The following is a 23828-nucleotide window of genomic DNA, read 5'->3' as shown; positions in this document are numbered from 1 at the left end:
TAGAAGACATAACAGGAGACTGTGTTTATGCTGACCATAGCAAGGCCTTGGACAAGGTTTAGCGTGGAAAACTTGTTAGTAAGGTTAGATCACATGGGAGCAGGGAGAGATAGACAACTGGATACAAAATTGGCTTGACAGTGGGAAACAGAGTGGTGGGAAAGGGTTGTTGTGTAGACTGGAGGTCTATGACCAGCAGTGTGCCATAAGGAACAGTGCTGGGTCCATTGTTATGCATCATTTACAGAAAATATTTCTGCAAGAGCATAAGAGTCATTGTTAGTACGTTTGTTGATAAAAGTCTGTATATAACACGGGTTTTCGTGGGCAGGGAATACAGTTATCGAATGGGATCGCGAACAACTGAGCCAGTGGGCCAAGAATGAAAGATGGAGTTGGATTAAGATGATGGATTTTGTTAAGGTAAACTAAAGAGGACTAACAGTTAATGGTCGGGCCATGGGCAGTGTTATCGAACAGAGAGAGAGACCAAGGGATATAGTTACATTGTTCCTTGGAAGTGGCATCGCAGGTGGACATGGTGGGGAAAGGGACATTCGGCACACTTGCCGTCATGGGTCAGAGCATTGAGTCTCTGAGTTGGTACATCATGATGGGCTGTACAAGGCATTGCTGGGTCCCCAGTTGGAGTACTGCATAGAATTCTGATCCTCCTGCTTCAGGAAGCATTTACTGAAACTGTAAATAGAGCAAGGATTGACGAAGATGTTATGGATACTAGAGGGTTTGAGAGAAACGGAGAAGACAGACAAGTTGGAAAGCAACATGGGGTGGAGGGGAGGATGAGATAACTTTGGTAGTTAAGGTTAAGGAGAATGCAATGACATTCTACAGCACACACATACGAAAAGCGACTAGAGAGACAATAGGGCCCCGCACAGAGCAATAAGGCCATCCATGTATGGAGCCACAGAAGATGGGTGAGACCCTAAATGAACCTTTTATGTCATAAATTACTGCAGACAAGTCAGTTAAAGAGAAAATTATGGCTCCAAAAGAGTTCTCTTTACAGAATAGGTGGTGCTGGAGGTCTTAGAACACAAAGGTAGAGAAAGCCCTAGGTCCTGAACTGGACTGGATCGAAGTGCAGAAGGAGGAGATGTTCGCAAGTCTGTAAAGTCTAAACATAGTTAAATCCCCGAGGCCGAATGGGATTTATTCCCGGATTCACGGGGAATCCAGGAAGGAGATTGCCAAGCCTTTGGCTTTGATGTTTATGTCGTCAATGTTTACTGGAATAGTGCCAGAAGGTTGGAGGAGAGCAAATGTTGCCCCCTTAGAATAGATTACTTACAGTGTGGAAACAGGACCTTCGGCCCAATAAGTCCACACCGACCCTCTGATGAGCAACCCACCCAGACCCATTCCCTTACATTTATTCCTTCACCTAACACTCTGGGCAATTTAGTGGCCAATTCACCTAACCTGCACATTTTGGACTGTGGAAGGAAACCGGAACACCCGGAGGAAATCCACACAGACACGGGGAGAATGTGCAAACTCCACACAGACAGTTGGCTGAAGCCGGGTCTCTGGCACAGTGAGGCAGCAGTGCTAACCACTGCGCCACCGTGCCATCCCAAGCAGGGGAGTGGAGACAATCCTGGTAGTTATACACGTGTGAGTCTTAATTTGATTCTGGGTAAAGTGTTGGAATGGCTTGGAAGGGATAGGATTTATATTCATCTGGAGATGAGTAAGTTGATTAGGGACAGTCAACACGATTTTGTGAAGGGTTGGTCGTGCCTCACAAACCTTATTGAGATCTTTAAGAAGGTGAACAAAGAGATGGATGAGGGTAAAGCAGTTGATGTGGTGTATATATATTTCAATAAGGCATTTGCTAGGGTTCCCCATGGTAGGCTCTTGCCGATAATACTAGGCATGGGATTGTGGGTGATTTAGCAGTTTGGATCAGAAAGTGGCTCACTGAAAGAAGGTAGAGAGTATTGGTTGATGGGAAATATCGATCCTGGAGTTCAGTTACTGGTGGGTACTGCCAGGATGTGTTTTAGGTCCATTGTTGCTGTCATTTATATAAATGACCTGAACGAGGGCGTTGAAGGATGGGTTAGTAAATTTGCAGAAGACACTAAGGTCGGTAGAGTTGTGGATAGTGACGAAGGATGCTGTAGGTTACAGAAAGGTATAGATAGACAGCTGGACTGAAAGTTCGCAAATGGAGTTGAATGTGGAAAGAAATGAGGCGATTCACTCTGGAGGGAGTAACAGGAACACAGAGTACTGCGATAATGGTAAGATTGTTGGTAGTGTAGATGAACAAAGAGATCTCTATATCCAAGTGCATAGATCCTTCAAAGTTGCCACCCAGGTTTATGGATTTTCTAAGAAGCCATTCAGTGTGTGAGCTTGTATTGGTAGAGGGATTGAGTTTCGGAACCATTAGACCATGCTGCAGCTATACAAAACTCTGGTGTGGCCACATTTGTTCAGGTCACTGCATTACAGGATGGATGTGTAAGCTTTGGAAAGGATTCAGAGGAGATTTACTCGGAAGTTACCTGGCATGGAGGGAAGGTCTTATGAGGAAAGGCTGAGGGACTTTAAGCTTTTTTGTACAAGAGAATGTGTTTGAGGTCAATTAATTGAGACATAAAAGATAAATCTGCAGGTGAGATGGGTTGGACAGTGAGAGCCTTTTGTCTTGGATGGCGATGCCTAGCACGAGGGGAGATAGCTTTAAATTGAGATAGATATTAATATTAATAAATAGATATGGGACAGATGCCAGAGGTAGGTTCTTTACTCAGAATAGTTGGGGCATGAAATGCATTGCCTGCAACAGTGGTAGACTCTCCAACTTTAAGGGCATTTAAACAGTCATTGGATAGACATATGGATAAGAACTGGAATAGTGTTGGTTCGATGGGCTGCAGATTGGTTCCACACGTTGGCCCAAAATCGAAGGCCGAAGGGCCTGTATTGCGCTGTCATCTTCTGTGTTCTAGTGTGCATAAATATGACATTGGGGAGGAAAGACTTAAAAGAGATGTTAGGAGAAAATTTTCTGCACAGAGGGTGGTGCAAGTATGGGATGAGTTTCCGGGGAAGTGGTAGAGAAAACTACAATTACAACATGGAAAAGTTGGGCAGGTACATGGGGAGGAGAAGGTTTCTGGGATTTGGGTCAAATGCAGGGAAATGTGACTCATTCATGGACTTTGGTCAGCATGGATTAGTTGGATTGAAGGAATAGTTTCCGTACTGCATGACTCTGTCTCCAGTTATTGGAGGAGGAGACTACCGAGATAAGACATGTTGTGGACACTTAAGCAAGTTACATCGATAGAGATGGTAGTCTGGAATTCAGTACATTTCAAATATGTGGAGGGACTATTGGGCTAGGAGGAGGTTACAAAGATAGGATCTGTTATAGGAGTTACACATTATTGAAGACACTGGTGCACAAGACATGCCATAGATACACTGTTGCAGAGTAGTGAGTCTTAGTACAACAGATCTTACATTAGGAGTGGTGATTGGGCCAGGGGGGTGTGTGTACTGTGCTCCCCCTCCTGAACTGTATCTATGTCATGTCTTGTTAGCCGATATTTATAGCCCTCTCTTTGATTCCTGCTCTGTGCACTGTGAGTGATCTTACCTCACTGCAGGATTTATTGAAGGCTCTAGATCTCCCTGCCCTTTGTCTCTCTGGCTGACCAACCATCTTCAATGTGGTGATGGACGAGACACCCAGCAGCTGGGAAGTTAATTGAGTACCTAGAGGAGATAGAGGAATGGACAAAATGGGAAATTAGACTGATGCAGTGAGGATTAAAAATGGCACTGAGTACCACCACAGACATCTGGAAAATCCAAGTTTCCATCCCTGGCATGTGCTGCTTCGTCTCTCTGGAATAGAGAATTCTGTTAGCTCAGGATCTGATGTAGCTGCAATCGAGAGAGAGCGAGAGAAAGCGAGAGAGAGAGAGAGAGAGAGAAAACGAGATAATAAGTGATATCACCAGAGCGCTGGAAGATAACAGGATCACATAATTGTGTTGGAAGAACGCGTTTTGCTCCATGGTGCACTGGAATAACCGGTCCCAAGTGAGCAACCTGTGTGCAGGTGAAGTGATGGCCTTGTGGCATTATTGCTAAAGCATGCATCCCAAATCTCAGCTAATGTTCAGGGGAGGCAAGTTGGATTCCCACTATCAGAAAAGGTGTAATTTGAAATCAATTAGTTTAAAAATAGTGATTAACAAACCACAAATAAGTATGAGATCATTGTTGATGTACAACAAATCCAAACACTTCTCCTTTCGGGAAAGACATCTGCCCATCCTGACGTGATCTGCATGACATCCCCACAGCAAAGTGGTTGCCTCTCAATTATCCCCTGAAATGGCTGAGCAAGTTAGTCAGCTCAAGGACAGCAAGGGATAGGCAAGAAGGGCTGGTCAGCCAAAGGCATCCACATCCCATACCTGATTTAAAAAATAATCCATTACGATGATCCCACTGGAACCGTGCTGGGACCGGTGTCTTGGCCAGTCATGTCGGTAGGTTATGGACAGGGCTTTAAACTGACAGAGAGGATGCAGGAACAGGGTTCAGGTGAAAGGAGCTTTCCATATCCAAATAGAAAAGGAGACGCATCTGATCAGCATGGAGATGTGACTGAAGACAAGCAGAAAGTAACACGGTGGGACCAAGTTTAACTAAAATTGTACATCAGCGAATACAGTTTTGACAGGAAATTATAGGAAAGAGTAGGGATTTTTTTGAATGGACAACGTCGCTGCAATAAGGTAGATGGATTTAAGACTCAGAGATAAAAGAGATTTAGATAGCAGAGAGACATGGATACAGCTGCATGGTGAACATAAATATTCAATGGTTCACAATCTTGTGCAAACTCAGGCAAAATGGACAATATTAACAATAATGGGTAACAAAGGCATTACAGAGAAAGCATTTGGCCGCAGATCATGAAGTAGTGTCAGTTTGAATGTAAATTCTGGCTACTACTTGCCAAGGACACAAGCAGCAGAACAGTTTTAGCCAGCGAACAACATTTCATTGCTCATCACTGCATTAAACAGGAAATCATTGGAATTTTTAACAAAGGCCTGGGGATAATTCAGTGCAACTTCAATATTCGTATAATCTCCTATAGTCGATTCTCCTGCTCCTCGGATGCTGCCTGGCCTGCATCTGCAGTCCTCACGTTCTTCTGTTTGCATAATCTTGCCAATTACACGGACAACAGTGACATTGAAAGGGGAGTTGGGAGATTTTTTTTCAGTGCTTCTTTGAAACACATTGTGAAACTGGCTATAACATAACTATCTCAAATCAACTGATGTGTGATGAAGCTTAGTGACTGAGTAATGTCACCTGGAGAGATCCTCCGGGAAATTTTGATAATGTCATGTTTAAAGAAATATAAAGTTTTAATGTGAATCACAGGAAGGAAAATTTACAACTAGAAACAAAAATAGCCAGTTACATGAGGATGAGAGGAGAACTGACCATGATAAACAGGCTGAACAAACTGAAATACGTGTCTGTAAATGAACAGTGGAAAACATTTAAAGAGACAGTGAAACATACTCAACAAAAGGACATTCCATTGAAACAGATCAAAACTCAGCAAGAAATTCCCACCCGTCCCTCACTCAGGTTAAAATGGATCATAATAGATTATGAGGCTTGGATGATCATCAAAACGTTCTTAAAATCCTGAAGTAAGAGAAAATTTGAGGAGTAAGTGTTAGAGGGATTGCAAAGGGTCTGCTAGCAGCAGGAGGGCAGTGGGAAGGGGAATCATGATCAGGATTTAATGACACGACAGGAACAGGGAGAGGTGAAGGTGTTGGAGTTGGTGCGAGTGTTACAGAGAGTGGTCAGGGCCTGAACGGTGTTACAAAGCCAATAGGGATTGTTGAAGATGGAGGGGTTTGCAGAGATAGGGAGGGACATATGTATTTTAATTTAGTCATTAATGGGTTTTGGGTGTCACTGATTGGACCAGCATTCTTTGTCCCACTGCGAATTGCCCAGAGGATAGCACAGAGTCAGACATTTTGCTTTGGGTCTGGAGTCACATGTCGGTCATAGCAGGTTAGAATGTCAGATGTCCTTCACTAAAGGAGGTCAGTCAACCTGATGAGTTCTTCCTACAGATCAGCAATACTTTTTCGGTGACCTCACCCGTGTCTTGTACAGATGTAACATGGTAATAACAAGGGCTGCAGATGCTGGAAAACAGAGTCTAGATTATAGTGGTGCTGTAAAAGCACAGCAGGTCAGGCAGCATCTTGACATCCCAAATCCTACTCTCAATGCTCTGCCCAATGAATGGAACCATCCCAAACGCCTGCTTCACCAGCCTATCTTACTGTGACACCTCTTTCAAAGAACTGTGTACCTGAATCCCTGTGTCTCTGACTGACAACACCAGCCAGGGCCCGAATATTAACTGTATAGGGCCAACCCTGGTTTGTTTCACCAAAATGGAACAGTTTGCGTTTATCTAATTAAACTCCATCTGCTATTCTTCATCCAACTATCCCAGCAGTACTGTTAATCCTGTTGTATCACAGATAACCTTCATCACTGTCCACTTTACCACCAATGTCAATGTCACCCAAGAAGCTTACTTACCAGGAAACCAATATTCCAATCCAAAACATTTATCCAAATGACAAACAGCAGTGGACCCACTACCCCGCGGGTCACATGCCTCCAGTCAGAAAAAACAACATGTCTCCCATCACCCTCTGTCTCCTACCATCAAGCCAATTTTGCATCCAGTTGACTAGCTCCTCCTGAATGTCACATCCTTTTACATTGATTTGAGCTTATTAATCAGTTTACCAAACAGAACGTAGAACACAGAACAGTACAGCACAAGACCCTTCGGCCATGATGCCATGCCAACATTTTATCCAACTATAAGATCAAACTTCCATACATATCATTTTGCTACCATCCATGTGCCTATCCAAGGATCTGTTACACCCTCCCACCACTTCCTGTGCAAAGAACCTACATCTGAAATCTCCCCTTCCCCATCCTCCAATCACCTTACAATAATGCCCCCTTGTACCATGTATGCCATGGAATAAAGAGGTCTCTCACTATTCACTCTATCTATGCCTCACACCAGCCTGTTCACCTCTAACAAGTCGCCCTGTCCCCTTCTTCACGCCAATGAGAAACGCTTTAGCTCCCTCAACATTTCCTCATGCGACATGCTCTCCAGTCCAGGCAGTATCCTGACAAATTTTCTTTTTACCCTCTCTCGAGCTTCCGCATCCTTCCTGTAATGAGGGGATCAGAACAGAATACAATATTCTAAGTGTGGTCTAAACAGGGCTCTCCAGAGCTGCAGCATAACCTCATGGCTTTAAAACTCAATCCCCCAGCTCATGAAAGCCAATACAACATATTCCTTCTTAACAACATTATCACCTTGTGTGACAACTTTGACGGATCTCTGGCCATGAAATCCAAGATCCATCTGTTCCTCCACACTAACCAGTATTCTGCCTTTACCACTGTATTCTGCAAAACGAGTCACTTCACACTTTTCCTGATTTGACTTCATCTGCCACTTCTCCGCCCAGCTCTACATCCTGACAATGTCCCATTGAAACAACCAACAGACATCCACAATATTCACCTCTCCACCAACCTTCATATAACTGGAAAACTTACTAACCCACTCTTCCACTCACACATGCAAGTCATTCATAAAATCACAAAGAGCAGAGCTCCTGTAACCTCTCCCTGCAGAAAACCACTGGTCACGAGCTCCACGCTGAATGATTTCCATCTGTCATCACCCTCTGTCTTCTATGGGCCAGGAATTCTGTATCCAGACAGACAGGTTTCCCTGTATCCCATGCTCTGTACTTTCCCAATGAGCCATAAATGTGTTTTGTCACATTCTCAAAGAATTCAATAAGATTTGTGAGGCATGAACGGTCCCTTACTAAGCCATGCTGATTCTCTGTAATCAAACTATGGTTTTCCAAGGAATCATGAATCCTGTCTCTCAGAGTCCTCTCCAATAATCTGCACATCACAGACAGAAGACTGACAGGTCTATAGTTCCTAGGATTATCTCTATTCCCTTTCTTGAACAACGCGTGGCTGATTCACCTAACCTGCTCATCTTTGGAAACCGAAGCACCAGTCGGAATCCCATGCAGACATGGACAGAATGTGCAACCTCCGCAGAGCCAGCAGGGGCTGGAATCTAAATCGTGTCCCTGGTGCTATGAGGCAGCAGTGCTAACCACTGAGCCATCGTACTGCCCCATGTAACTCTCTAGAGCCCTGCTTCTGATCCTTGGTTCCTCAACATTAAGTTATCTTCCTTCTTCCTCTTGATTAGATGTTCTACATCGCTTGGACTCTTGGCAAATGCTTTGCTGAAGTCCACAGAGATAACGTTGACCACTCTGCCTTTAACTATCTGTTGATCAACTCCTCAAAAGAGTCAATCCGGTTTGTGTAACACGGTTTCCCACTCACAAAGCCATGCTGACTCTCTCTAATCAGCCCTTGACTTTCCAAATGTATATAGTTCCTTTCTCTCAGAATCTTCTCCAACAACTTCACCATCACTGGGCTCACGGGACTGTAATTTCCTGGCTTTTCCCTGCAGACCTTAAGTGATGGAACAGCATTAGCCGCCCTCCAGTCTTCCAGTCACTCATTGTGTCTGTTGATAATATACTTATCCTTGTCGGGGACACTGCAATCTCTTCCCTAGCTTCCCACAATATTCGAGGATAGACATAATGAGCTACTGAGGATTGATCTACCTTTATTTGTTTTAAGATTCCAGCACTTTCTCTTCTCTGGTGTGGATTCTTTCCAAGACATCACTATTTATTTCCCGAAGATCGCGAGCTTCCATGTCTTTCTCCACAGTAAATACTGACAACACTACTTTGTCTAATATCGAACCCATCTCCTATTTTCTACCAACTTAGTCCTCAGCTGTTATTGAAACTTGTGTAAAAGGTTTATGAAAATTTAAATAAACCGTATACTCGGTACAGCCACTCCTACAGCCGTATCTATTCTGCCATTTATACTCACACCAATAAAAATACAATCCAACAGGCTCAAAACCACATTCTCTTTTTATTAAATGTGTTTCTAAGGGTCCAGTTATTGTTTTTGACATATCATTTCAAACACATTTCAGCACCCGATTTACTGTCAGGGTAAAACTATTTGGTTTCAGACTGACAGCAGAAAGGGTAATGGGAGTTCTTGCTTATCAATTTGAAAAAGGTAGCTTACAGGGTCAACAGGTAATAGAGGTTTTGGAAATAGGGAAGGTCGTGGTGACTGAAGAACAGTATGAGATTGGGAGTGATGTATGGACTGAATGAGATTATGGACACAGAGAGTGTAGTGGTGACTGAAGAAGGAGATAGGGAGTGCTGTAGGGCCTGAAAGAGGCCAAAGAGACATGGAGGGCTGTTGGGACTGAAGGAGGTTGCACAGATCAGGAAGATCATGAGGATTAGATTACTTACAGTGTGGAAACAGGCCCATCGGCCCAACAAGTCCACACTAACCCGCCGTAGCGCACCCAACCAGACCCATTCCCCTAGTTTATCCATGCACCTAACACTATGGGCAATTTACCATGGCAACTTCACCTGACTTCCACATTTTTGGTCTGTGGGAGGAAACCGGAGCACCCGGAGGAAACACACGCAGACACGGGGAGAATGTGCAAACTCAATCCAGGCAGTCGTCTGAGGCGGCAAATGAACCTGGGACTCTGGCGCTGTGAGGCAGCAGTGATAACCACTGTCCAACCGTGCTGCTCCCACTAAGATAGAAGGAGGTTACTCTGAATGGGAGGGTCGTTGGGTCTGGATGAGATTGTGGAGATAGGGAGGGTTGTGGGGACTTTTGGAGGTTATGGAGTTATGGAGGTTTGTGGGGAAGAATTCAGCTTACATGGATAGGAAGAGTTATGGGGACTGAAGGAATTTACAGAGATAGGGAGGGCTGTGGGGACTGAAGGAGGTTATGGAGATAATAAGTTTATAGAGAAGCACAGGAAAGAAGAGCAGGTATCGGACATTTGAGCACAGAGTCGGTCCCACCATTCAATATGATCATGACTGATCATGTAACCCAGTACAGTATTCCTGCTTTCACACTTACTCTGATATTATAGTGACTACTGGCATTTAGTGATACAGCGGGCTGCAGTAACTGGGGTGGGGTGTGTCTTACAGAGATAGGGAGGGTTGTGGAAGCTAGAACAGGTGACAGATACAGGGAAAGTTTTAGGAATGGGTGGACTTTACACGGATCTGGAGGAATGCAGGGATGGGCCGTGGTAACAAACACAGGGAGGATTTTGGGAGCTCGATCTGAGACAGGTACAGCTGAGAACGCAAGTGAGTCAAACAGTCAGGGCAGGCAGGGACAAGGTAGGACTAATAAATTAAACTGCATTTATTTAAATGCAAGGGGCCGAACAGGAAAGGAAGATGAACTCAGGGCATGGTTAGGAACATGGGACTGGGATCTCATAGCAATTAAGAAGCATGGCTCAAGGATGGAAGGACTTGTAGCTTAATGTTCTAGGATACAAATGCTACAGGAAGGATAGAAAGGGAGGCAAGAGAGGAGGGGGAGTGGCCTTTTGGATAAGGGATAGCATTACAGCTGTTCTGAGGGAGGATATTCCCGGAACTACATCCAGGGACGTTATTTGGGTGGAACTGAGAAATAACAAAAGGGTGATCACCATGTTTGAATTGTATTATAGATGACAATAGTCAGAGGGAAATTGAGAAACAAACTTGTCAGGTGAACTCAGCTTTCTTTAAGAATCATAGGGTAATTATCGTAGGGGATTTCAACTTTCCAAATATTGACTGGGATTGCCATAGTGTTAAAGGTTTAGATGGAGATGCATTTCTTACGTGTGTACAAGACAATTGTCTGATTCAGTATGTGTATGTACCTTCTAGAGAAGGTGTAAAACTTGACCTACTCTTGGGAAATAAGACAGGGCAAGTGGCTGAGGTGTGAGTGGGTGATCACTTTGGGGCCAGCAACTATAATTCTATTAATTTCAAAATAGTGATGGAAAAGGATAGATAAGATCTAAAAGATAAAGTTCTAAATTGGAGAAAGCTCAATTTTGACGGTATTAAGCAAGAACTTTCGAATGCTGTTTGGAGACAGATGTTCACAGGTAAAGGGATGGCAGGAAAACGGGAAGCCTTCAGAAAAGATAACAAGAATCCAGAGAAAGTATATTCCTGTCAAGGTGAAAGGAAAGGCTGGTAGGTATAGGGAATGCTGGATGACTAAAGAAATTGAGGGTTAACTTAAGAAAAAGGAGGAAGCATATGTCAGGTATAGAGAGGATAGATCGAGTGAATCCTTGGAAGAGTGTAAAGAAAGTAGGAGTATACTTAAGAGGGAGATTAGGAGGGCAAAACAGGGACATGAGATAGCTCTGGCAAATAGAATTATGGAGAATCCAAAGGGTTTTTTACAAATGTATTAAGGACAAAGAGTAACTAGGGAGAGATTAGTGCCCCTCAAATGTCAGCAAAGCGGCCTTTGTGTGGAGCCACAGAAAATGTGGGAGATACTAAATGAATATTTTGCTGGGTGCTAGCAGGTGGGACTACACTGGCTTAGCATATCTGACCTGCAGGATGGGACCGTGAATGTATTGCGGAACCTGGAGGATGTTATAATTTGAACTAGAGGTAATTTTTGATTGGATATTTCAGCCGATCTTACAGATGGTACAATTGCAACATTTAAGAAGCATTTGGATGGATATATGAATAGAAAGAGTTTGGAGGGATATAGGCCAGGTACTAGCAGGTGGGACTAGATTGGGTTGGAATATCCTTTCGGCATAGACGGGTTTCACTGAAGGATCTGTTTCCACGCTGTCCGCCTCTATGACTTTAAGATCGGCTGAAAGGTCCAATCAAAAATTACCTGTGGTTCAAATCATAATATCCTCCAGGTTCCACAACCCATCCTCAGTCTCATCCTGCAGGTTCTATGAATCCCGCAACCTCCTGCAGATCCCAAGTCCCTTCCTACATTTGTACAATCCTCCAGGTTCATACCTCGTAACATGGCCCAGACTCTCCAAATCCTCCTTCGTCTGCAATGATCTCCAGAAGGGCAGTGGAGGATGGTGGGGTTACAGAGATATGAAGGGACATCAGGACGGCAGGATTTTGCAGACATTAGGAATATAGGGACTTGAGGAGGTTTCACAGTTTATGAGTTTGTCGGGACTGGAGGAACTTACAAAGGTAGGGATTGTTTGAGATTGGAGGATTCTGCAGAAAACCTTTACATGGTTAAAGGCAGGATTCTTAGCAGCGTGCAGGAACAAAGGGACCTGTACCAGCCAAGTTGACAGGGTGTTAAGAAGGTATATGGGGTTTTGGCTTTCATTAGCAGGGGGATTGAGTTTTAGAGATGCGAGGTTTTGCTGCAGCTCTACAGAACCCCAGTTAGACCACACTTGGAATGTTGTGAACCGTTCTGTTCGCTTCATTTCACGAAGAATGTGGAAGCTTTAAAGACGGTGCAGAGGAGATTAAGCAGGATGCAACCTGGACTAGAGGGCATGCCCATAGAAGGTAGGTTGTGGAAGCTGGGGCTTTTCTGATCAGAGCGAAGAAGGAAGAATGGTGACATGATAGAGGTGTACAAGGGAATGAGAGGCATAGATCGAGTGGATAACCAGAGACTATTTCCCATGGCGAAATGGCTACCACAAGGGGACATAAGTTTAAGGTAATTGGCGGAGGGTAACTCTTAGATATCAGAGGGATACGGGCCAGGTGCTGGCAGGTAGGTCGAGATTGGGTTGGGATATCCTGTCGGCATGGACGGAACTGGTATTTTATTTACACAGAGTATGGTGGGTGCGTGAAATGCACTGCTAGCCATGGTAGTAGATTCAAACACACGACAGACATCTAAGCAACTCTTGGATAGGCACATCAATGATAGTAAAATGTAAGGTATGAAGGTCCGTTTCATCTTCAGAGTAGGATAAAAGGTCAGTACAATATTGAGGGCTGAAGGGCTTGCACTGGAATATGCAATTCCATGTTCTAAATAGCAAGGATTATGATGGGAGCGGGAGAGGGTGTGATCTGAATGAAGTGACACAAATAGGAGGCGTTGCTAAGGTTGCATGAGGTAACAGAGACAGCAATGGTCTGATCTGGAGCAGATGACAAGACTGCGAGGATTGTGGGGACTGGAGGTGTTTTCACAGGAATGGAAGAGCATAGAGCCACAGGAGGTTACAGAAATGTGGACAGCTGTCGGGCCTACAGGAGTTCATGGAGGAAATTGGGGAAATCTGATGATTAACCTGCATTTATTTCAATACAAGGGGCCTGACAGCAAAGGAAGATGAACTCAAAGCACGGATTGGAACATGGGACTGGGATATTATAGTTATTACAGAAACACAGCTGAGGGTGGGGCAGGACTGGCAGTTCATTGTTTCGAGGTAGAGATGCTACAGGAAGGGGAGGCAAGAGAGGACGCGTGGTAGTGGGTTTTGATTGCATGAATCATCTTAGCAGTACTTAGAGAGGGATCGCCCAGTGAAGCTATGTTAGTTGAACTGAGAGATAAGAATGGGCCATCACTTTGATACGATCTGACTGCTGATCCCGAATAATCCGTAGCAGACTGAGGGACAAATATGTTGGGACATCTTAAATATCAACCATAATAATAGGGCTGTTATGGTACGGTTTTGAACTTTCCAAACCTAGACTGGGACTGCCAGTGTTCAGCGTTTGCAAGGGTGAATTTGGTAATTGTGTTCCAGAAAACTCCCAATCAATATGTAAATGGCCTGAAAAGAGAAAGGGGTGAAACCTGACCTCCCCTTGGGAATCAAGGTCGGGAAAGGGACTGAGATGAGAGTGTGAAAGCATTTGTCCAAAGTGACCACAGTTCTAGTAGTTTGAAAATAACTTTGGAAAACGACAGACCTGGTCCACAAGTGCAAGTTATAAAATGGGGCCTGATTAATCTTGATCGTATTAGCCAGGAACTTTCAAAATGTGATTGGGGAAGGGAATTATTTACAGGGAAAGGGAAGTTTGGCAAGAGAGAATATTTTAAAAGTGAGATAAACTGAGCGATCACCACGAGCATTTTGCTGTTTGTGTGCAGCTCAATGCTGACAGCATTCGGGAACACTGGCTGTCTATTGAGGGTCTGGTCAAGGAAAAGGGACACATGTCAGGTATAGCCAGCTGGATCAAGGGAATCCCTGAGGATATACAAGAGCTGTAGGAATACACTTTGAGTGGAGATCAGCAATGGAGAAAGGCTAAATGAAATAGCTTCAGCAGAGAAGGAAAGGGGAATCCAAAAGTGATTGTATCAGTATATTAAGAGTGCATAAGGAACTCAGGACAAAATAGTGTCCATTAAAGATCAATGAGGCCATCGATGTGTGGAACTGCAGGATATTTGCTCAGACCCTAAGCAGTGTTTTCACTCCAGAACTTACTGTGGACAAAGACTGGGGAACTCAGGGAACAAGAGTAATACGTTAGACCACAATTGGAGTCCTCTGCAATTCCAGTCTCCCTTCTATAGGAAGGATGTTGTGAAACTTGAAACGGCTCAGAAAAAATTTACAAGACATTGCCAGGGTTGTTGCTGAATAAGCTGGGGTTACTGTCAATGGAGAATCGGAGACTGAGGGATGACCTTATAGATGTTTATATGAACATGAGCAGCATGGATAGGCTAAGCATTCAAGGCCTTTTCCAAGAAGTTGGGAAGTCCAAAACGAGAGGGCATAAGTTTAAGGTTAGAGGTGAATGGTTTACAGAGGGACTGAAGGGACAGCTTCTTTACACACATGGTGGTGTGTGTATGGAATGAGCTGAGAGAGAAAGTAATGGAGACCGATACCTTTTAAATGTTGTAATTGTATCTGGATGGGCATAAACGTATATGGGCCCAATGCTGGAAACGGGAATGGATGTATTTATATCTTCTGGTAAGCCTGGAAGAGTTTGGGACCAAAGGGTCTGTTTCTGTGCTGTATATTTCTATGACTTGAAAAGGGTGCATGTTATAGGAGAGGTGGTGCTGAAGGTTTTAAAACACAAAGCGATCACAAGTCCCAGAACCTGATTAAGTGTATCACAAGAAACTGTGGGATGCTAGGGAAGAAATTGTGGAGCTCCTAGCAAAGGTATGTGTACTACTGACAGCCATGTGTGATGGGCTGGAAGGCTGGAGGGTGGCATCATGGACAGTGAAGGAGGTTTTCTGAGATTACAAAGGGATCTTGATGAAGTGAGTGAATGGGCTGAAAAACTAGAGATGGAATTCAATCTGAATAAATGCGAGGTAATGCATTTTGTAAAACAAAGAAGGGTAGAGCTTATACAATTAATGTTCAGGCCTCGGTTAGTGTTTTAGAGCAGACGGACCACCGGGTTCAGGTACATAATTCTTGAAGCTCACATCAGAGGATGCATAACTCAGTGCTTTGCATGCCTGACTATTGCTCAGTCCATTGAGTGTAGTATTTGGGACGTCATGTTGAGATTGCACAGACATTTGCAAGGCCTGTTCTGCAATACTCTGTCCAGTACTAGTCGCCCAGTTAACATGGAGGATATTATTAAGCTGCAGGGCGTTCAGAAGAGATTTACCAGGATATTGCTGGGTATGGAAGGCTTGAGTTCTGAAAAATGGCTGGATAGGCTGAGTCTTTTTTCACTTGAGCCTGGAGGTTGAGACATTATACTATTAAGGTTTATGAAAAAAATGAGGAATATAGATCCATTTAATGGTAGTTGCCTTTTCCTCAGGATGGGGGAGTCTCAAGAGGAGGGGCCACATTTTAAGGTTAGAGGAGAGAGATGTTCAAAAAAAAGATATGGGGCAATTTGCTACACCGAGGGTGGTTTGAGTGTGGAATGAACTTCCTGAGAAAGGGGTTGATGTGGGTACAATTACAACATTGAAAAGATATTTGGATAAACAGGTGAATAGGGAAGAGTTGGAGTGATATGGGCAAGCAACAGGGGGCTGGGAAGAGTTGAGTTTTAGATGATGGTGGGTATCAGCTGAAGGGTCAGTTTCCATGCTGTATGGCTCGAGGACAAGGATAAGGTTTTATTCCTTTCTTGAAGAAAGGGTCAGGGCTGGGTCCACTGATGCGCATCATCTACATAAATTGAAATGTAGGAGTGATTGTGCGAAAGTTTGTTGATGATCAAATTAATGGTGTAGTGGGCAGTAAATACGGTTATCAAAGGGGATCTTGACCAACTGGGCCAGTGGACCAGGGAATGAAAGATGGAGTTTAATTCAGGTGTTGGATTTTGTTCAGACAAACCAGGGAGGACTAACACAGTTAAAGGAAGGGATCTGGCCAGGGTTGTCGAACAGAGAGAGAGAGAGAGAACAGGGAGTACAAGTTACATTGTTCCTCGGAAGTGACATACCAGGTGGACAGGGTGGGGAAGCGACATTTGGCACATTTGCCGTCATTGGCCAGCACTTTGTTACATACGTTGGAGATATTTGTAACATTGTCCTAAATATTTCCCTTGGGCAGAGGAGGCCATGGGGTGACCCTAAGAATGGTGAATAACCAAGAGTAGGTAAGACCAAAATTCGAGGGTATAAACGGGAAGTGAGAGAGCAAGGATTTAAAGAGGGAGCTGAGGGGGAACATTATCCACAGAGGATGGTGCATAGACGGAAGAGGCTGCCTCAGACACATGGGAGAAACAAGAACAATTACAGCATGGAACAGACATTTGGGCGGTACATGGAGAGGAGAAGGTTTGAAGAGATAAGGGCCAAATGCAGGCAAATGAGATTCGTTCAGTTTAGGTAACATGGGCAGCATTGAGGAGTTGGACCACAGGTTCTGTTTCCATGCTGTATCACTCTGTATCCAGTTAAAGAGGATTAATGTACCAAAATAAGGCATGTTGTAGACACTGAAGCAAGTTACAGCGATAGGGATATTAGTATGGAATGCAGTACATTTCAAATATGTGGAGGGACGATCGGGAATGGAGGAGGTTACAGGGACAGGGACTATTGTAGGAGTGAAAAATGACTGAAGACACTGGTGCACAAGCCATGCCACAGATATAGTGTTGCAGAGTAGTGAGTCTTAGTACGGTGTTGGAGGGAGAACACAGAACAGAAAGATCCCAGGCAGTATTCACAACATCTCGTCGGAGGCCTACTCTCCCCTCTGTTGTCCTGATGCTCACTAAGACATCGCAGGCCTGGATTGATAACTCTGAACTCCTGATGCTGTCTCAGTGCAATTTAAGTTAAAGTAGATGTGGTGATTGAGCATGGGGTGTGTCTATACTGTGCTCCCCACGCAGCACTGTATCTATATCATGTATTGTTAGCCAATGTTTGCAGCCCTCCCATTGCTCCCTGCTCTGTGCACTGAGAGTGATTTTACCTCACTGCAGGATTTATTGAAGGCTCCAGATCTCCCTGCCCTTTGTCTCTCTGGCTGACCAACCAACTTCAATGAGTTGATGAATGAGACACACAGCAGTTGGGAAGTCTATTGAGTCAGGAACTTCCTGACTACCTACAGGAGACAGAGAAATAGACAGAATGGGAAATTAGACTGATGCAGTGAGGGTTACACAAGGAGAATGGAAATGAACCCCACAGATATCTGGAAAATCCCAAGCTCCATCCCTGCCCTGTGCTGTTGCGTCTCTCTGGAGTGGAGAATTCTGTTAGCTCAGGATCTGGAGTAGCTGCAAGAGTGAGAGACACTGACAGAGGCAGCAATTAGAGCCACAGGGAGGGATACCATATGGGGAGAGACTAAGTGATATCACCGGAGTGCTGGAAGACTTCAGGATCACACAATCATGTTGGAAGAATGGGTTTAGCTTCATGTATCAGTGCTCAGGGATGAGCAACCAGTGAGCAGGTGAAGTGATGACCCAGTAACATTATTGTTAGCGCATTTGTCCAAAAACTCAGCCAGTGCTCAGGGGAGGCAGGTTTGAATCCCATCATAAGATATGGTGGAATTTAAAATCAATAATTTTAAAAATAGCAATTAACAATCCATAAACAAATATGAAACCATTGCTGATGTACAAAAATCATAATCCCTTAGATTAGATTCCCTCCAGTGTGGAAACAGGCCTTTCGACCCAACCAGTCCACGCCATCCCTCGAAAGAATAACCCACTCAGACCCATCTCCCTCGACTTAATACACCTAACATTATGGACAATTTAGCATGGCCAATTCGCCTGACGGCTTTGGACTGTGGGAGGAAACCGGAGCATCTGGAGGCAATTCACGCAGACACGGGGAGAATGTGCAAACTCTACACCGTCGTCAGGGGCTGGAATCGAACCTGGGACCCTGGTGCTGTGAGGCAGGAGTGCTAATCACTGAGCCACCCCGTGGCGCCCACTTGCCCTTTCGACAACGAGATCTGATCATCCTCACGTGGTCTGCACGACGTACCCACAGCAATGTGTTTGCCTCTCAAATGCCCTCTGAAATGGCCGAGCAAGCTATTCAGCTCATGGGCAGATAGGGATAGGAAATAAAGGCTGGTCAGCCAGAGACACCCACATCCCCGACCTGATTTATAAAAAAATCCATTAGGATAGTCCTACTGGAACCGTGCTGGGACCAGTGTCCTGGCCAATCATGTCAGTAGGTTTATGGACAGGGCTTTAAACTGACAGAGAGGATGCAGGGACAGGGTTCGGGTGAAAGGAGCTTTCCAAATCCAAAGAGAAAAGGTGAAGTATGGGAGCAACATGGAAATGTGGCTGAAGACAAGCAGAAAGGAACAGGATGGGGCAGAGCTTAACTAAAATTGTACATCAGTGAATAGGTTTGTGATAAAAAATTGTGCGAAAGAGTAAATTATGTTTTTTTTAATGGGTGAAGTCTTATCAATAAGGCAGATGTATTTGTGACACTGAGATAAAAGAGATTTAGACACCAGAGAGATGTGGTTACAGGGTGAAGAAAAGGTGGATATAAATATTCAATGGATCACAACCTTGCGGAAACTCAGGCCAAGTGGGCAACACGAACAATAATGGGTAAGAAAGGCATTACAGAGAAAGCATTTGGCATCAGATCATGAAGTAGAGTCAGTCTGAATGTAAATTCTGGCTACTACTTGCCAAGGACACAAGCAGCAGAACAGTTTTAGCCACCAAACAGCATTCCATTGCTCATTACTGCATTAAACAGGAACTCATTGGAATTTTTTTAACAAACACAATGTGATAATTTTGGGAAACATCAATATTCAGAAAATGTGGGACAGTCACACTGACAACAGTGATATTGGAAGAGGAGTTTGGTTATTTTTTTTCTCAATGTTTACTTGGAAAACACATTGTGCAACTGTTAAGGGACATAAGTATCGCAGAGCGACCTTGTAATGAAACTTGGTGAATGAGGAATGTCACCTGCAGAGATCCTTTGGGAAATTGTGATAAAGTTCAGTTTAAAGAAATATAAAGTTTTAAAGTGAATCACAGAAAGGACAAGCTACAATTAGAAACAAAAATAACCAATAACATGAGTTTGAGAGGAGAACTGACCAAGGTAAATAGGCTAAACAGACTGAAATATGTGCCGGTAAATGAGCAGTGGAAAACATTTGAAGGAACAGTGTAAATCACTAAACAAAAGGACATTCCATTGAAACAGACAAATCCTCAGCAAGAAATCCCCATCGGTCCCTCACTCAAGTAAAAATGATCATGTTAGATTATCGGGCTTAGAGGATCACCAAAAAGTACTTAAAATCCTGAAGTGAGAGGATGTTTTAGGAGTAAGTTTCAAAGGGATTGCAAAAGGTCTGCTCGCAGGAGGAGATCTGATGGAAGAGGGAAAAATTGTCAAGGTTTTATGTCACAACAGGAACCGGGAGAGCTGAAGGTGCTGGAGGTGGTGAGAGTGTTACAGAGAGTGGTCAGGGTCTGAACGGTGTTACAAAGCCAGTACGAATTGGTGCAGCTGGAGGGGTTTGCAGAGGTAGGGAGGGACAAATGTATTTTTATTTATTCATTTTGGGATGAGGATGTCACTGCTTGGACTAACATTCTTTGCCCCACTGCTAATTACCCAGAGTATAGCACAGAGTCAGCCATATTGCTGTGGGTCTGGTGTCCCGTGCAGGCCAGACCAGGTTAGAATGTCAGTTGTTCTTCTCTAAAGGACGTAAGTGAACCAGATGAGTACTTCCTAGTGGTCAACAATGCTTTTGTGTACTGCCACAACATGACATCCCAACTCTTACTCTCAATGCTCTGCCCAAAGAAGGTAACCACCCCAAACGCCTGCTTCACCAACCTATCTACCTGTGAAAGCACTTACAAAGAACTGTGTACCTGCATCCCTGGGTCACTGACTGACATCACTACCCATGGCCCGAACATTAAGTGTACAAGTCCCACCCTGGTTTGTTTCACAACAATGCAACACTTCACGTTTATCTTATTAAACTCCATCGAATAGTCTTCAGCCCACTATCCCAGTATTACTGTTCATCATGTTGTATCATAGATAACCTTCTTCACTGTCCACTTTACCACCAATTTCAGTGTCACCCAAAACACTTACTTACAAGGAAACCAATATTCCCATCCAAACCATTTATCCAAATGACAAACAACAGGGAACGCACTCCACCGCTGGTGACATGTCTCCAGTCAGAAAAACAACAAGCCCAATTTTGCTTCCAGTTGACTAGCTCCTCCTGAATGCAATATCCTTCTACATTGATCTGAGTTTATTACCCAGTTTACCATACAGAACGTAGAACACAGAACAGTACAGCACAAGACCCTTTGGTCATGATGCCATGCCCATCTTTTACCCGACTGTAAGATCAAACTAACCTACATACCCTTCATTTTGCTACCATCCATGTGCCTATCCAAGAGTCTGTTAAATGTCCCATTCCACCAATTCACCACTCTCTATTTAAAGGACCTACATCTGAAATCTCCTCTTACCCATCCTCCAATCACCTTACAATTATGCCCCCTGGTACCATGTATACCATGGGATAAAGAGGTCTCTCAATATTCACTCCATCTATGCCTCACACCATCTTGTTCACTTCTATCAAATCACACCACACTCTTCTTCACTCCAATGAGAAAAGCCTTAGCTCCCTCAACCTTTCTTCATAAGACATGCCCTCCAGTTCAGGCAGCATCCTGGTAAATCTCCTCTTTATCCTCTCTAAAGCTTCCACATCCTTCCTGTAATGAACGGATCGAAACTGAACAAAGTATTCTAATTGGCATCTAAACAGGGCTGTATAGAGCTGCAGCATAACCTCATGGCTTTAAAACTCAATCCCACAGCTAATGAAAGCCAATACAACATATTCTTTCTTAACAACACTATCAGCTTGGTGGCAAATCTGATGGATCTCTGGTCATGAAATCCAAGATCCATCTGTTCCTCCACACTATCCAGTATTCTTCCTTTATCTCTGTATTCTGCATTCAAGTCTCACCTTCCAAAATGCAACACTTCACACTTTTCCAGATTTGACTCTATCTGCCACTTCTCAGCCCAGCTCTACATCCTGTCAATGTCCCGTTGCAACCTCCAACAGTCCTCCACCCTATTCACCACTCCACCAACCTTCATCTCATTGGCAAAGTTACTAACCAACTCTTTCACTCACACATCCAAGTCATTTATAAACTCACAAAGAGCAGAGGTCCTGTAACCTCTCCGTGCAGAAAACCACTGGTCACCGAGCTCCAGGCTGAATGCTTTCCATCTGTCACCACTCTCTGTCTTCTATGGGCCAGGAATTCTGTATCCAGACAGACAGATTTCCATGTACCCCATGCTCTGTACTTCCTCAATGAGTCATAAATGTGTTTTGTCACATTTTTAAAGGATTCAATAAGATTTGTGAGGCATGACCTGTCCCTTACAGAGCCATGCTGACTATCCCTAATCAAACTATGGTTTTCCAAGGAATCACAAATCCCGTCTCTCAGAATCCTCTCCAATAATCTGCACATCACAGAGAGAAGACTGACAGGTCTGTGATTCAAAGGATTATCTCCATTCCCTTTCTTGAATAACGCATGGCTGATTCACATCTTTGGGCTGTGGGTGAAAACCGGAGCACCTGTCGGAAACCCACACAGACATGGAGAGAATGTGCAAACTCCACACAGACAGTCGCCCGGGGCTGGAATTGTAATCGCGTCCCTGGTGCTATGAAGCAGCAGTGCTAACCACTAAGCCACCGTGCTGGCCCATGTAACTCTCTAGAGCCCTCCTTCTGATCCTTGGTTCCTCAACCTTATGTCAGCTTCCTTCTTCCTCTTGACTAGATGTTCTACATCCCTTGGAACCTTGTCAAATGCTTTGCTGAAATCCATGTAGACAACGCTGACTGCTCTGCCTTCATCTATCTCTTGGCCACCTCCTCGAAGAGTCAATCCAGTTTGTGAAACATGGTTTTCCACTCACAAAGCCATGCTGAATATCTCGAATCAGCCCTTGCCTTTCCAAATATATGTAGCTCCTTTCTCCTCCAACAACTTACCCAGCACTGGCTCACTGGGCTGTGATTTCCTGGCTTTTCCCTGCAGACCTAAAGTGATGGAATAGCATTTGCCACTCTCCACTCTTCCAGTAACTCATTGTGTCTGATGATAATATAAATTTCTCTGTTAGGGACAATGCAATCTCATGAATATTCAAGGTAGACCTAATGAGCTACTGAGGATTAATTAACCTTTAATTGTTTTAAGATTCCAACACTTTCTCTTCTCTGGTGAGGATTCTTTCCATGACATCGCTATTTATTTCCCCAAGCTCCCGAGATTCCATGTCTTTCTCCACAGTAAATTCTGACGACACTATTTTGTCTAATTTCTCACCCACCTCCTGATATTTAAGGTGCCCTATTCTGTCCCAAGTTACTCCTTAGCCCTTATTGAAACTTGTGTAAAGGTTTCTGAAAATTCAAATAAACCGTATCCTCGGTACAGCCACTCCTACCCCCGTATCTATCCTGCCATTCATACTCACACCAATAAAAATACAATCCTACAGGCTCAAAGCCACATTCTCTTTTTATTAAATGTGCTTCTAAGTGTCCGGTTAGTGTTCACTGACATATCCTTTTAAACATATTTTAGCTCCCGACCTACTATCAGGCTAACACTGTTTGGTTTCAGACTGGCAGCAGAAAGGGTTATGGGAGTTCGTGTTTAACAATCTGAAAAAGGGAGTTTACAGGTTCAACAGGTAATAGAGGTTTTGGAAATAAGGAGGGTCATGGGGACTGAAGGACATTATGGAGATAGCGAGTGATATGGGGACTGAATGAGATTATAGACATAAAGAGTGCAGTGGTGACTGAAGAACATCATGGAGGTAGGGAGTGCTGTGGGGTCTGAAAGGGGACAAAGAGATCGGGAGGGCTGTTGGGCCTGAACGCAGTTGCACAGATCAGGAGGATCATGGGAACTGAGGGAGGTTACACTGAATGGGAGGGTCGTTTGGTCAGGGTGAGATTATGGAGATAGGGAGGGTCATGGGGCCTTTTGGTGGTTATGGAGTTAGGGAGGTTTTGGGGAATGATTCAGGATACATGGATAGGAAGAGTCGTGGGGACTGAAGGAGTTTATGGAGATAGGGAGGGCTGTGGGGACTGAGGAGGTTATAGGAATAGTAAGTTTATAGAGAAGCACAGGAAAGAAGAGCAGGTATTGACC

At 44.1% G+C, this 23828-nt stretch overlaps 1 long non-coding RNA gene across 3 annotated transcripts in view; it reads right to left on the bottom strand.

Annotated features, from left to right (window-relative positions):
• LOC132813933 (uncharacterized) overlaps window positions 1-23828 on the bottom strand; it is an 89848-nt gene that overhangs the window by 21300 nt on the left and 44720 nt on the right. For all 3 annotated transcript variants that reach the window (XR_009644220.1, XR_009644219.1, XR_009644221.1), the window contains exon 7: window positions 3644-3762. This is a non-coding gene — a long non-coding RNA (uncharacterized LOC132813933). The remainder of the gene's footprint in view (window positions 1-3643; window positions 3763-23828) is intronic.

This window comes from Hemiscyllium ocellatum, unplaced genomic scaffold (assembly GCF_020745735.1).
Source record: "Hemiscyllium ocellatum isolate sHemOce1 unplaced genomic scaffold, sHemOce1.pat.X.cur. scaffold_546_pat_ctg1, whole genome shotgun sequence".
In the NCBI taxonomy this organism is placed as follows: Eukaryota; Metazoa; Chordata; class Chondrichthyes; order Orectolobiformes; family Hemiscylliidae; genus Hemiscyllium; species Hemiscyllium ocellatum.
This window is presented reverse-complemented; position numbering and strand designations above follow the sequence as displayed.